Genomic DNA, 17,198 nt, shown 5'->3' on the forward strand with positions numbered 1-17,198 from the left:
ACTCACAGCAATCAATTAGTCAATTAAAGTGAACTTGATACTATAAGGCAGGTAAGCATAAGCAAAGTATGTATTTTAAACTTCAAATTTATTTGTCCTGTCATAAATACTCAAATGAACAATTAAATTAAAAGACATAATAAACATTCTAAATGTAAAGATATAACATGTTTAATTAAATACCAATATAAGTATTAAACTGAGTGATAATAGTAATAAAAATAAAATTAATTATTAAATAATGTCTTTTAATCTGAAAAAATTGTCAAAAATCACTAAAAATGTATTTCAACAATTATGTCGAAATAAGTGAACATTGTAAAAATAAACTAAATTATACTATTGATCTACAAAAAGTTTTACATCCCAATCAAAGTTTAGACCTGCTGGCACCCTGGTGCCCAACTGAAAAATCCAGTAAACTTCTCTTTTACTGAGAGCAATACCTCTATTGCCACCTCTTGGATGCCTAGGAATCAGTTGGATCGCCTGGAATGTCAGCAGTGAGCTGTCAGAGTGGTGATATTTTTTGAAATGCAGGGAAATAGGCGTAGTGGACTCTGGATCATCAATTGAGCGTAAATGCTCTAAAAAGCGATCTTTTAACGCACGAGTCGTTTGTCCTACATATTGCCTATAGCACCCCCTACAGGTCAAAAGGTATATAACGTAGCAGGAATTGCACGTCATATGTTCACGAATTTCAAATATCTTTTGATAATTCGTAGATGTAAAAGTAGTACCAAAAGATGCAAAAGCACAAGACTTACACCTTTTACTTCCACATTTATAAAACCCAGGTTTAATAGAGAGCCAGTTTTTTTGAGTTTGTTGACGTGGTAACATAGAGGGAGACAGCATGTTTCCCAAGGTTTGTGCCTTACGGGACACAAAGCAAATACCCTCCCTAACAATATCTACCAAACTTTCATCAGTGGTCAATATGGGGAGAGCTTTCCTGATTATGTCACAAATCTTACCATATTCCATACTGTAGGAAGTAATAAATTTTAGTTTATTAAATTTGTCTGAGGCCTTAAATTTGCCTGACACAAATAAATCTGTTCTGTCTAATTGATCAACATCACTTTTAGTTTGGAGTAAGGCTGTGCGTGAATAACCTCTCATGACTAATCTGTCGGTCAAATCACTAGAGTGTTTTTCATAACTAGTTGAGCTTGTACAATTACGTTTAATTCTCATGTATTGACTTTTAGGAATGGATTTGATAGTATGATATGGATGACATGATTTGGCATTCAAAATTGTATTTCCAGCCATTGGTTTTCTGAACAACTCAATCTCTATGCAGGATTTTTGAACATTTGAATGTAATTCAATATCCAAAAAAGGAATTGAATGTGTACTAATTTCCATGGTGAACTGTAAATTAAGTGAGTTGTTCTGTAAGTATTCGAGAAACGGGTCAAGGAGGTCTCTAGGACCTTTCCAAATCAACAAAATATCGTCGATATAGCGACCAAAATAATGGATATAATCCCTGAAGGGGTTCCCATCTCCATAGACGTGGGACAGCTCCCACCAACCCAAATATAGGTTGGCATAGGAGGGGGCAAATTTGGCCCCCATCGCCGTCCCACGCCTCTGGAGATAGAAATCCCCCTCAAACAGAAAATAATTGTGGGTCAGCAAATAGTCAACTGAGACCTCAATGAACCGCTTCAATGCAACATCATATGTAGAAAAATTGTCCAAAAAGAATTTGATAGCCAAGGCTCCCTTGTCGTGAGGAATACAAGTATATAAAGAGACCACGTCAATAGTAACGAACATATAGTCCTCCTGCCAAACTAGGCTCTCAATTTGTCTGATAACATCAGACGTGTCTCTTATATAACTCATAAGGCTCAAGACAAAAGGTTTTAAATACCCATCTATCAATTCAGAAAGTGGCTCATTCAATGAGCCTATTCCTGCCACTATGGGTCTGCCAGGTGGACTGGTGGCGTGTTTGTGAACCTTCGGCAAATAATGAAATATAGCCGAAACAGGGTGCTCAGTATATAAGAAGTCAAAATTAGCCTGTTTAATAATGCCATCACTCATGGCTTGCTCCAAAATAATCTTCAATGCTGATTTAAAATAAAATACAGGATTACTTTTGAGTTTCTCATATACCGAGACATCCAAAAGTTGTCTGTAAGCTTCACTTAAATAATCTTGACGATTAAGAACCACCACCTTACCACCTTTGTCAGAATTACGTATGACAAGTTCATGCTTATTTTTTAATTCTTGAATAGATTGAAATTGTGCTTTTGACATATTAGCTCTATGGTGTTGTTTCTCACTTTCAGTTAAACTTAGTTTTTTCAATTCTTGTTCGACAGTTTTTTGAAAGACTTCTATGGAATTGGATCTAGATTTAACTGGATAAAACTTTGATTTACCCTTCATTTTTGTTATATCCTGGGTAGCCCCAACAGGATAAGGGTTAAATACCAAGTTTTCTCTATCCAATTCCATTAAGTCCAAAATAGAGCATTCCTCAGAAAAATCTAGACCACATCTAATGGGAACTGGTCTCTCCTCTACCACCACACCCTGAGTATCTTCAGTGACTCCCAAAAAATATTTTTTGAGAACAAGCGATCTCACAAATCTATTGAGATCTACCACCGTATTAAAAAGATCAAAGTGTGTGGTAGGAGAGAAACCAAGACCCAGAGATAAAACCTCAATTTGTGTTTTAGTTAAAACACAAGAAGAAAGATTAATAACATTATTAAGATTCATGCATATTTCTGGAACTGCGTTGCTCTTCTCCTCTGTGGGTACCGCCTGGGCTTGGGTATCTGATCCTGACTTGAACTTCCCTGACCTTCCTCGTCCCCCTCTGCGTATTTTTTTCGGCGTGCAGTGGACTTCTGTTGGTCCTTCCCGTTTTTTGACTGTGAAACATTGCCTGTGTTTAATGCAAAAGATGATAGTCCTTCCGTGACAGTAGAGGCTTCAACAGATGTCTCAATGTCAGAGGAGTCATAGTCATATTCAGTGTCAGTATCTGCAAATCTCACTTTTTTATTATCAGAACCTCTGCCCTTATAGGAACTTCTGTATCTCCTTCTTATGTTTGTCACTGTCCATTTATATACTTTATTTGACTCATAGTCCTGTTTATCTCTCATTATTTTCTGTTTTTTAAAATTCCAAAGATTAATCTTAAAATCAGAAATGACCTGTTGCAATTTATTATCATATTTTGCAAAATCTGGATTATCAGAAAGTGGACGTAAATATGACTGCAATTTCTGTTTTTCATCACTCAATTCTTGACGCAAAGATTTTTTATATTCTATAAGTAGATCAATGAGTGCTAAAGAACACTCTGTAAGAATATTATTCCATTTATCAATGAAACCTTGATCTGACACTTGGAAAGAGGGAAATTTTCTGATTCTAAGCCCTCGTGGTATTCGCATTGCTTTTTTATACATCTGGAAGCTTTTAATATCCATCTCAATTCTTGTATCATTTTTCAATAGAGAATCCATTTTGAAAAAAAGACTGTCCAGATTAGAATTTGCCTCCTTTTCCATAGTGTCAGAGTTAAAAAGGTCTTCAGTGTCACTTATTTCTTCAGCAAATTGCTGCAAGACAAATCCCCCTGCTGCCATGTCTAGCTGTATAAATCCTTATATTTTAAATATGTTTGCTTAGTGTTTGTATACTAGAATGCTTCTTATGGTGTGTTATTACTTATAGCATGAGCTCACATGAGATTATATGCTATAATGTCTGTATTAATATACAAAGGCACTCGTAAACTGCTATATGTACTGCAGCTATTTCTTGGGTAAACACCTCTTCAGTGTGTACTACGACTTAAAGCGCTGTTGATTATATATTGCCAGACATTTAGAAAATAACACAGTAAAATCCGTGCAGCTTACCCCTCAAAAGTGATGGAGATCCAAATCCGTTTCAACTAGGGAAAGCGCTCAGACTGTAGCTGTGTCTGTTCACACTCACGTGACACTCTTCACGCTCTTCACGTAGTGAACACACACTAGACGTCCGATGACGTATCCTGTTTCACTCACAATGCTCCGGTGCAAGGGAAGCTGGGCGCTCCATCAACGCTCAAAGGAAAATACAATAAGCAAAATCTTCCAGCGCACCCGGCAGCAGTGAGACTTAGTCACAAAAAACACCAAGCAATTGAAATAAATGAATACCTGTTTATTGGGAAAGTCCTTCACATATACAATGATGCACCATGTTGTCCCACAGGTAGGATAGCAAAACAGCAAAAGACAGGCAGCAAGGTAGAAAAATATATATAAACTGGTCAGACGCGTTTCCTTGTATTACATCCTCAGTGACCATACTTACTACCCATGATACACTGCCTTAAATACAAGTGAGCTGTTAACTCACAGCAATCAATTAGTCAATTAAAGTGAACTTGATACTATAAGGCAGGTAAGCATAAGCAAAGTATGTATTTTAAACTTCAAATTTATTTGTCCTGTCATAAATACTCAAATGAACAATTAAATTAAAAGACATAATAAACATTCTAAATGTAAAGATATAACATGTTTAATTAAATACCAATATAAGTATTAAACTGAGTGATAATAGTAATAAAAATAAAATTAATTATTAAATAATGTCTTTTAATCTGAAAAAATTGTCAAAAATCACTAAAAATGTATTTCAACAATTATGTCGAAATAAGTGAACATTGTAAAAATAAACTAAATTATACTATTGATCTACAAAAAGTTTTACATCCCAATCAAAGTTTAGACCTGCTGGCACCCTGGTGCCCAACTGAAAAATCCAGTAAACTTCTCTTTTACTGAGAGCAATACCTCTATTGCCACCTCTTGGATGCCTAGGAATCAGTTGGATCGCCTGGAATGTCAGCAGTGAGCTGTCAGAGTGGTGATATTTTTTGAAATGCAGGGAAATAGGCGTAGTGGACTCTGGATCATCAATTGAGCGTAAATGCTCTAAAAAGCGATCTTTTAAACGTATGTTTAAATACATACTTTGCTTATGCTTACCTGCCTTATAGTATCAAGTTCACTTTAATTGACTAATTGATTGCTGTGAGTTAACAGCTCACTTGTATTTAAGGCAGTGTATCATGGGTAGTAAGTATGGTCACTGAGGATGTAATACAAGGAAACGCGTCTGACCAGTTTATATATATTTTTCTACCTTGCTGCCTGTCTTTTGCTGTTTTGCTATCCTACCTGTGGGACAACATGGTGCATCATTGTATATGTGAAGGACTTTCCCAATAAACAGGTATTCATTTATTTCAATTGCTTGGTGTTTTTTGTGACTAAGTCTCACTGCTGCCGGGTGCGCTGGAAGATTTTGCTTATTGTATTTTCCTTTGAGCGTTGATGGAGCGCCCAGCTTCCCTTGCACCGGAGCATTGTGAGTGAAACAGGATACGTCATCGGACGTCTAGTGTGTGTTCACTACGTGAAGAGCGTGAAGAGTGTCACGTGAGTGTGAACAGACACAGCTACAGTCTGAGCGCTTTCCCTAGTTGAAACGGATTTGGATCTCCATCACTTTTGAGGGGTAAGCTGCACGGATTTTACTGTGTTATTTTCTAAATGTCTGGCAATATATAATCAACAGCGCTTTAAGTCGTAGTACACACTGAAGAGGTGTTTACCCAAGAAATAGCTGCAGTACATATAGCAGTTTACGAGTGCCTTTGTATATTAATACAGACATTATAGCATATAATCTCATGTGAGCTCATGCTATAAGTAATAACACACCATAAGAAGCATTCTAGTATACAAACACTAAGCAAACATATTTAAAATATAAGGATTTATACAGCTAGACATGGCAGCAGGGGGATTTGTCTTGCAGCAATTTGCTGAAGAAATAAGTGACACTGAAGACCTTTTTAACTCTGACACTATGGAAAAGGAGGCAAATTCTAATCTGGACAGTCTTTTTTTCAAAATGGATTCTCTATTGAAAAATGATACAAGAATTGAGATGGATATTAAAAGCTTCCAGATGTATAAAAAAGCAATGCGAATACCACGAGGGCTTAGAATCAGAAAATTTCCCTCTTTCCAAGTGTCAGATCAAGGTTTCATTGATAAATGGAATAATATTCTTACAGAGTGTTCTTTAGCACTCATTGATCTACTTATAGAATATAAAAAATCTTTGCGTCAAGAATTGAGTGATGAAAAACAGAAATTGCAGTCATATTTACGTCCACTTTCTGATAATCCAGATTTTGCAAAATATGATAATAAATTGCAACAGGTCATTTCTGATTTTAAGATTAATCTTTGGAATTTTAAAAAACAGAAAATAATGAGAGATAAACAGGACTATGAGTCAAATAAAGTATATAAATGGACAGTGACAAACATAAGAAGGAGATACAGAAGTTCCTATAAGGGCAGAGGTTCTGATAATAAAAAAGTGAGATTTGCAGATACTGACACTGAATATGACTATGACTCCTCTGACATTGAGACATCTGTTGAAGCCTCTACTGTCACGGAAGGACTATCATCTTTTGCATTAAACACAGGCAATGTTTCACAGTCAAAAAACGGGAAGGACCAACAGAAGTCCACTGCACGCCGAAAAAAATACGCAGAGGGGGACGAGGAAGGTCAGGGAAGTTCAAGTCAGGATCAGATACCCAAGCCCAGGCGGTACCCACAGAGGAGAAGAGCAACGCAGTTCCAGAAATATGCATGAATCTTAATAATGTTATTAATCTTTCTTCTTGTGTTTTAACTAAAACACAAATTGAGGTTTTATCTCTGGGTCTTGGTTTCTCTCCTACCACACACTTTGATCTTTTTAATACGGTGGTAGATCTCAATAGATTTGTGAGATCGCTTGTTCTCAAAAAATATTTTTTGGGAGTCACTGAAGATACTCAGGGTGTGGTGGTAGAGGAGAGACCAGTTCCCATTAGATGTGGTCTAGATTTTTCTGAGGAATGCTCTATTTTGGACTTAATGGAATTGGATAGAGAAAACTTGGTATTTAACCCTTATCCTGTTGGGGCTACCCAGGATATAACAAAAATGAAGGGTAAATCAAAGTTTTATCCAGTTAAATCTAGATCCAATTCCATAGAAGTCTTTCAAAAAACTGTCGAACAAGAATTGAAAAAACTAAGTTTAACTGAAAGTGAGAAACAACACCATAGAGCTAATATGTCAAAAGCACAATTTCAATCTATTCAAGAATTAAAAAATAAGCATGAACTTGTCATACGTAATTCTGACAAAGGTGGTAAGGTGGTGGTTCTTAATCGTCAAGATTATTTAAGTGAAGCTTACAGACAACTTTTGGATGTCTCGGTATATGAGAAACTCAAAAGTAATCCTGTATTTTATTTTAAATCAGCATTGAAGATTATTTTGGAGCAAGCCATGAGTGATGGCATTATTAAACAGGCTAATTTTGACTTCTTATATACTGAGCACCCTGTTTCGGCTATATTTCATTATTTGCCGAAGGTTCACAAACACGCCACCAGTCCACCTGGCAGACCCATAGTGGCAGGAATAGGCTCATTGAATGAGCCACTTTCTGAATTGATAGATGGGTATTTAAAACCTTTTGTCTTGAGCCTTATGAGTTATATAAGAGACACGTCTGATGTTATCAGACAAATTGAGAGCCTAGTTTGGCAGGAGGACTATATGTTCGTTACTATTGACGTGGTCTCTTTATATACTTGTATTCCTCACGACAAGGGAGCCTTGGCTATCAAATTCTTTTTGGACAATTTTTCTACATATGATGTTGCATTGAAGCGGTTCATTGAGGTCTCAGTTGACTATTTGCTGACCCACAATTATTTTCTGTTTGAGGGGGATTTCTATCTCCAGAGGCGTGGGACGGCGATGGGGGCCAAATTTGCCCCCTCCTATGCCAACCTATATTTGGGTTGGTGGGAGCTGTCCCACGTCTATGGAGATGGGAACCCCTTCAGGGATTATATCCATTATTTTGGTCGCTATATCGACGATATTTTGTTGATTTGGAAAGGTCCTAGAGACCTCCTTGACCCGTTTCTCGAATACTTACAGAACAACTCACTTAATTTACAGTTCACCATGGAAATTAGTACACATTCAATTCCTTTTTTGGATATTGAATTACATTCAAATGTTCAAAAATCCTGCATAGAGATTGAGTTGTTCAGAAAACCAATGGCTGGAAATACAATTTTGAATGCCAAATCATGTCATCCATATCATACTATCAAATCCATTCCTAAAAGTCAATACATGAGAATTAAACGTAATTGTACAAGCTCAACTAGTTATGAAAAACACTCTAGTGATTTGACCGACAGATTAGTCATGAGAGGTTATTCACGCACAGCCTTACTCCAAACTAAAAGTGATGTTGATCAATTAGACAGAACAGATTTATTTGTGTCAGGCAAATTTAAGGCCTCAGACAAATTTAATAAACTAAAATTTATTACTTCCTACAGTATGGAATATGGTAAGATTTGTGACATAATCAGGAAAGCTCTCCCCATATTGACCACTGATGAAAGTTTGGTAGATATTGTTAGGGAGGGTATTTGCTTTGTGTCCCGTAAGGCACAAACCTTGGGAAACATGCTGTCTCCCTCTATGTTACCACGTCAACAAACTCAAAAAAACTGGCTCTCTATTAAACCTGGGTTTTATAAATGTGGAAGTAAAAGGTGTAAGTCTTGTGCTTTTGCATCTTTTGGTACTACTTTTACATCTACGAATTATCAAAAGATATTTGAAATTCGTGAACATATGACGTGCAATTCCTGCTACGTTATATACCTTTTGACCTGTAGGGGGTGCTATAGGCAATATGTAGGACAAACGACTCGTGCGTTAAAAGATCGCTTTTTAGAGCATTTACGCTCAATTGATGATCCAGAGTCCACTACGCCTATTTCCCTGCATTTCAAAAAATATCACCACTCTGACAGCTCACTGCTGACATTCCAGGCGATCCAACTGATTCCTAGGCATCCAAGAGGTGGCAATAGAGGTATTGCTCTCAGTAAAAGAGAAGTTTACTGGATTTTTCAGTTGGGCACCAGGGTGCCAGCAGGTCTAAACTTTGATTGGGATGTAAAACTTTTTGTAGATCAATAGTATAATTTAGTTTATTTTTACAATGTTCACTTATTTCGACATAATTGTTGAAATACATTTTTAGTGATTTTTGACAATTTTTTCAGATTAAAAGACATTATTTAATAATTAATTTTATTTTTATTACTATTATCACTCAGTTTAATACTTATATTGGTATTTAATTAAACATGTTATATCTTTACATTTAGAATGTTTATTATGTCTTTTAATTTAATTGTTCATTTGAGTATTTATGACAGGACAAATAAATTTGAAGTTTAAAATACATACTTTGCTTATGCTTACCTGCCTTATAGTATCAAGTTCACTTTAATTGACTAATTGATTGCTGTGAGTTAACAGCTCACTTGTATTTAAGGCAGTGTATCATGGGTAGTAAGTATGGTCACTGAGGATGTAATACAAGGAAACGCGTCTGACCAGTTTATATATATTTTTCTACCTTGCTGCCTGTCTTTTGCTGTTTTGCTATCCTACCTGTGGGACAACATGGTGCATCATTGTATATGTGAAGGACTTTCCCAATAAACAGGTATTCATTTATTTCAATTGCTTGGTGTTTTTTGTGACTAAGTCTCACTGCTGCCGGGTGCGCTGGAAGATTTTGCTTATTGTATTTTCCTTTGAGCGTTGATGGAGCGCCCAGCTTCCCTTGCACCGGAGCATTGTGAGTGAAACAGGATACGTCATCGGACGTCTAGTGTGTGTTCACTACGTGAAGAGCGTGAAGAGTGTCACGTGAGTGTGAACAGACACAGCTACAGTCTGAGCGCTTTCCCTAGTTGAAACGGATTTGGATCTCCATCACTTTTGAGGGGTAAGCTGCACGGATTTTACTGTGTTATTTTCTAAATGTCTGGCAATATATAATCAACAGCGCTTTAAGTCGTAGTACACACTGAAGAGGTGTTTACCCAAGAAATAGCTGCAGTACATATAGCAGTTTACGAGTGCCTTTGTATATTAATACAGACATTATAGCATATAATCTCATGTGAGCTCATGCTATAAGTAATAACACACCATAAGAAGCATTCTAGTATACAAACACTAAGCAAACATATTTAAAATATAAGGATTTATACAGCTAGACATGGCAGCAGGGGGATTTGTCTTGCAGCAATTTGCTGAAGAAATAAGTGACACTGAAGACCTTTTTAACTCTGACACTATGGAAAAGGAGGCAAATTCTAATCTGGACAGTCTTTTTTTCAAAATGGATTCTCTATTGAAAAATGATACAAGAATTGAGATGGATATTAAAAGCTTCCAGATGTATAAAAAAGCAATGCGAATACCACGAGGGCTTAGAATCAGAAAATTTCCCTCTTTCCAAGTGTCAGATCAAGGTTTCATTGATAAATGGAATAATATTCTTACAGAGTGTTCTTTAGCACTCATTGATCTACTTATAGAATATAAAAAATCTTTGCGTCAAGAATTGAGTGATGAAAAACAGAAATTGCAGTCATATTTACGTCCACTTTCTGATAATCCAGATTTTGCAAAATATGATAATAAATTGCAACAGGTCATTTCTGATTTTAAGATTAATCTTTGGAATTTTAAAAAACAGAAAATAATGAGAGATAAACAGGACTATGAGTCAAATAAAGTATATAAATGGACAGTGACAAACATAAGAAGGAGATACAGAAGTTCCTATAAGGGCAGAGGTTCTGATAATAAAAAAGTGAGATTTGCAGATACTGACACTGAATATGACTATGACTCCTCTGACATTGAGACATCTGTTGAAGCCTCTACTGTCACGGAAGGACTATCATCTTTTGCATTAAACACAGGCAATGTTTCACAGTCAAAAAACGGGAAGGACCAACAGAAGTCCACTGCACGCCGAAAAAAATACGCCGAGGGGGACGAGGAAGGTCAGGGAAGTTCAAGTCAGGATCAGATACCCAAGCCCAGGCGGTACCCACAGAGGAGAAGAGCAACGCAGTTCCAGAAATATGCATGAATCTTAATAATGTTATTAATCTTTCTTCTTGTGTTTTAACTAAAACACAAATTGAGGTTTTATCTCTGGGTCTTGGTTTCTCTCCTACCACACACTTTGATCTTTTTAATACGGTGGTAGATCTCAATAGATTTGTGAGATCGCTTGTTCTCAAAAAATATTTTTTGGGAGTCACTGAAGATACTCAGGGTGTGGTGGTAGAGGAGAGACCAGTTCCCATTAGATGTGGTCTAGATTTTTCTGAGGAATGCTCTATTTTGGACTTAATGGAATTGGATAGAGAAAACTTGGTATTTAACCCTTATCCTGTTGGGGCTACCCAGGATATAACAAAAATGAAGGGTAAATCAAAGTTTTATCCAGTTAAATCTAGATCCAATTCCATAGAAGTCTTTCAAAAAACTGTCGAACAAGAATTGAAAAAACTAAGTTTAACTGAAAGTGAGAAACAACACCATAGAGCTAATATGTCAAAAGCACAATTTCAATCTATTCAAGAATTAAAAAATAAGCATGAACTTGTCATACGTAATTCTGACAAAGGTGGTAAGGTGGTGGTTCTTAATCGTCAAGATTATTTAAGTGAAGCTTACAGACAACTTTTGGATGTCTCGGTATATGAGAAACTCAAAAGTAATCCTGTATTTTATTTTAAATCAGCATTGAAGATTATTTTGGAGCAAGCCATGAGTGATGGCATTATTAAACAGGCTAATTTTGACTTCTTATATACTGAGCACCCTGTTTCGGCTATATTTCATTATTTGCCGAAGGTTCACAAACACGCCACCAGTCCACCTGGCAGACCCATAGTGGCAGGAATAGGCTCATTGAATGAGCCACTTTCTGAATTGATAGATGGGTATTTAAAACCTTTTGTCTTGAGCCTTATGAGTTATATAAGAGACACGTCTGATGTTATCAGACAAATTGAGAGCCTAGTTTGGCAGGAGGACTATATGTTCGTTACTATTGACGTGGTCTCTTTATATACTTGTATTCCTCACGACAAGGGAGCCTTGGCTATCAAATTCTTTTTGGACAATTTTTCTACATATGATGTTGCATTGAAGCGGTTCATTGAGGTCTCAGTTGACTATTTGCTGACCCACAATTATTTTCTGTTTGAGGGGGATTTCTATCTCCAGAGGCGTGGGACGGCGATGGGGGCCAAATTTGCCCCCTCCTATGCCAACCTATATTTGGGTTGGTGGGAGCTGTCCCACGTCTATGGAGATGGGAACCCCTTCAGGGATTATATCCATTATTTTGGTCGCTATATCGACGATATTTTGTTGATTTGGAAAGGTCCTAGAGACCTCCTTGACCCGTTTCTCGAATACTTACAGAACAACTCACTTAATTTACAGTTCACCATGGAAATTAGTACACATTCAATTCCTTTTTTGGATATTGAATTACATTCAAATGTTCAAAAATCCTGCATAGAGATTGAGTTGTTCAGAAAACCAATGGCTGGAAATACAATTTTGAATGCCAAATCATGTCATCCATATCATACTATCAAATCCATTCCTAAAAGTCAATACATGAGAATTAAACGTAATTGTACAAGCTCAACTAGTTATGAAAAACACTCTAGTGATTTGACCGACAGATTAGTCATGAGAGGTTATTCACGCACAGCCTTACTCCAAACTAAAAGTGATGTTGATCAATTAGACAGAACAGATTTATTTGTGTCAGGCAAATTTAAGGCCTCAGACAAATTTAATAAACTAAAATTTATTACTTCCTACAGTATGGAATATGGTAAGATTTGTGACATAATCAGGAAAGCTCTCCCCATATTGACCACTGATGAAAGTTTGGTAGATATTGTTAGGGAGGGTATTTGCTTTGTGTCCCGTAAGGCACAAACCTTGGGAAACATGCTGTCTCCCTCTATGTTACCACGTCAACAAACTCAAAAAAACTGGCTCTCTATTAAACCTGGGTTTTATAAATGTGGAAGTAAAAGGTGTAAGTCTTGTGCTTTTGCATCTTTTGGTACTACTTTTACATCTACGAATTATCAAAAGATATTTGAAATTCGTGAACATATGACGTGCAATTCCTGCTACGTTATATACCTTTTGACCTGTAGGGGGTGCTATAGGCAATATGTAGGACAAACGACTCGTGCGTTAAAAGATCGCTTTTTAGAGCATTTACGCTCAATTGATGATCCAGAGTCCACTACGCCTATTTCCCTGCATTTCAAAAAATATCACCACTCTGACAGCTCACTGCTGACATTCCAGGCGATCCAACTGATTCCTAGGCATCCAAGAGGTGGCAATAGAGGTATTGCTCTCAGTAAAAGAGAAGTTTACTGGATTTTTCAGTTGGGCACCAGGGTGCCAGCAGGTCTAAACTTTGATTGGGATGTAAAACTTTTTGTAGATCAATAGTATAATTTAGTTTATTTTTACAATGTTCACTTATTTCGACATAATTGTTGAAATACATTTTTAGTGATTTTTGACAATTTTTTCAGATTAAAAGACATTATTTAATAATTAATTTTATTTTTATTACTATTATCACTCAGTTTAATACTTATATTGGTATTTAATTAAACATGTTATATCTTTACATTTAGAATGTTTATTATGTCTTTTAATTTAATTGTTCATTTGAGTATTTATGACAGGACAAATAAATTTGAAGTTTAAAATACATACTTTGCTTATGCTTACCTGCCTTATAGTATCAAGTTCACTTTAATTGACTAATTGATTGCTGTGAGTTAACAGCTCACTTGTATTTAAGGCAGTGTATCATGGGTAGTAAGTATGGTCACTGAGGATGTAATACAAGGAAACGCGTCTGACCAGTTTATATATATTTTTCTACCTTGCTGCCTGTCTTTTGCTGTTTTGCTATCCTACCTGTGGGACAACATGGTGCATCATTGTATATGTGAAGGACTTTCCCAATAAACAGGTATTCATTTATTTCAATTGCTTGGTGTTTTTTGTGACTAAGTCTCACTGCTGCCGGGTGCGCTGGAAGATTTTGCTTATTGTATTTTCCTTTGAGCGTTGATGGAGCGCCCAGCTTCCCTTGCACCGGAGCATTGTGAGTGAAACAGGATACGTCATCGGACGTCTAGTGTGTGTTCACTACGTGAAGAGCGTGAAGAGTGTCACGTGAGTGTGAACAGACACAGCTACAGTCTGAGCGCTTTCCCTAGTTGAAACAGTGCTTAAAATGTATTGAATAAAAGAGTGTTTGTTGCTTTAATGATCATCCATATCTATTTTTCGGCCTTTTTATTAAGATACAAACAGAAAATACAGGAAATATGTGCACAATATATATAAGCCCCCCACAATTTTCAGAACAAAATGGCTTCTTCAAGCAAAAGTCAGTATTTAGTGTGACCTCATTTAGCACTAAGCATATCTTGAACTCTTTTGGGGAGACTGTCCTGAAGTTTTCTGAAGTAATCTTCTGGTATATTATACCAGGCATCTTTCAGGACTTCCCAGAGTTCTTCTTTAGATTTAGGTTGTCTTTTATTTCTTTCTCTGTCCATATGATCCCATACTGCCTCTATAATATTCAGGTCTGACCAGTCCATGACTGTCAGTGTTTTATCAGCAGTTTTTCTCTCCAAATATGATTTCACGGCATTAGCAGTGTGTTTGGGATTGTTATCCTTAAAAATAAAGCTATTCCCAATCAGGTGCTTTCCAAAAGGAATTGCATGATGAATTAAAACCTGTCTGTGCTTTTCAGCATTCATGATCCCATCAGTTCGCACAATATCGCCAACACCACTGGCTTAAATGTGGTGAAACTAGGACAGACCCTCCACCATATTTCACTGAAGGTCGTAAGCACTCATTCTGCCATCTCTCTCAAAGTCTTCTTCTCACATATTGTCAACAATTAGACCCAAAAATTTAAAACTTGGATTTGTCACTCCATAATACTCTTTTCCACTGGTCTTCATTCCAATATTAGCATATTTTAGCCTTTTCACCCTGTTCCCTTTCCAAAAAAGTGGTTTCTTGGCTGCTACCCTTCCACAAAGACCATTCCTGATCAAGCTTCTTCGGACTGTAGAAGGGTCAACTTAACATCCAGATGAAGTTGTCAGATGCTGAGCCAGGTCCTTGCTGGATTTGGTCTCTCAAAGAAGAAACTCTGAGAAACTTCTCATCAGATTTCGAAAGTTTTCTTGGCCTTCCAGTCCTTTTTTTTCCCTTGACCTCTTTTGATTCTTCCCATTTCTTTATAACAGCTTGAATACCACAACGTGAGTATCCAGTTTGTTTGCTGATTTCCCTTTGAGTGTGGCCTTTCTGATGCAAAAGTATGATTTTATGTCTGTCAAATTCTGCGATCTTTTTCATTTTGAATGGAATGATGTGATTGAAAGTTGGTCTTATTAGCAAGCTTCCAATGAATTAAACTTATACCACATGTGTATGTAATGCTCAAGCATGTCTTGCACAAACCTGGTGTAATAGGCCTTTTTCACAGCAGTCATTTTGACATGAAATAGTGGGACAAATATAGGTATTAGCAATGACATTAATTAAGGTTCCATTCAATTTACCTTTATGAGAGCCAGGTTCCTGCTGTTGTTCAAGTGTAAGGGGAGGTTACACTAAATACTTGCCACTTTAGCCTATAGAAGCTGTTTTTTTCTGGAGTATTTTTTTTCCTGTTTATTTTAATACTGCATACAAATATCCTGTATTTTCTGGTTGTATTCTAATAAAGAGACTGAGAAATAATTATATATGGTCATTATACCATTGCTAAAACACCAAATCTAATGGTGGCCTAAGACTTCTGCACAGTACTGTATATATGCAACAGGCATTTAAAAGTGAGAACTTCCTAAGTTGTTATCTAGAACAACAAAGCCTGATGCAGATGTTTCTTATGGAAGTGAAATTCATATGTTGAATACCATGGCATCATGTACTGTATTTTAGAGGAAATTTGAAACAAGGCTGTGATAAGAAATTACTATATTGAAAATCTAAGAATTAGTATGTTTTATTACAAGTGAATAAGATCCTAAAATATACCCATTGTCATAAACTGCTGAGTAAAAAGTCTCATCTCATTTTCTTATTTTGTGGAATGAAGTATATGAATAACCTCAATAAGGAGGGCATAATTCTAAAGATTAGAAATGGGTAATATTGAGTGGTCTTGTTGCTGGCTATGAGCTAAGCAGGAATTTGTGAGGTGAAATCACCCTGTAATAATATACATGCTGCTCTGTATAATGATTTTGAGGATAGATAGATAGATTAATGGTTGGCAACCTGCACTAATAAAAAAGGCTCCACTGAATTATGATTGTACATACCTATGTACAGGGAGTGCAGAATTATTAGGCAAATGAGTATTTTGACCACATCATCCTCTTTATGCATGTTGTCTTACTCCAAGATGTATAGGCTCGAAAGCCTACTACCAATTAAGCATATTAGGTGATGTGCATCTCTGTAATGAGAAGGGGTGTGGTCTAATGACATCAACACCCTATATCAGGTGTGCATAATTATTAGGCAACTTCCTTTCCTTTGGCAAAATGGGTCAAAAGAAGGACTTGACAGGCTCAGAAAAGTCAAAAATGGTGAGATATCTTGCAGAGGGATGCAGCACTCTTAAAATTGCAAAGCTTCTGAAGCGTGATCATCGAACAATCAAGCGTTTCATTCAAAATAGTCAACAGGGTCGCAAGAAGTGTGTGGAAAAACCAAGGCGCAAAATAACTGCCCATGAACTGAGAAAAGTCAAGCGTGCAGCTGCCAAGATGCCACTTGCCACCAGTTTGGCCATATTTCAGAGCTGCAACATCACTGGAGTGCCCAAAAGCACAAGGTGTGCAATACTCAGAGACATGGCCAAGGTAAGAAAGGCTGAAAGACGACCACCACTGAACAAGACACACAAGCTGAAACGTCAAGACTGGGCCAAGAAATATCTCAAGACTGATTTTTCTAAGGTTTTATGGACTGATGAAATGAGAGTGAGTCTTGATGGGCCAGATGGATGGGCCCGTGGCTGGATTGGTAAAGGGCAGAGAGCTCCAGTCC

This window comes from Bombina bombina, chromosome 1 (genome assembly GCF_027579735.1).
Source record: "Bombina bombina isolate aBomBom1 chromosome 1, aBomBom1.pri, whole genome shotgun sequence".
In the NCBI taxonomy this organism is placed as follows: Eukaryota; Metazoa; Chordata; class Amphibia; order Anura; family Bombinatoridae; genus Bombina; species Bombina bombina.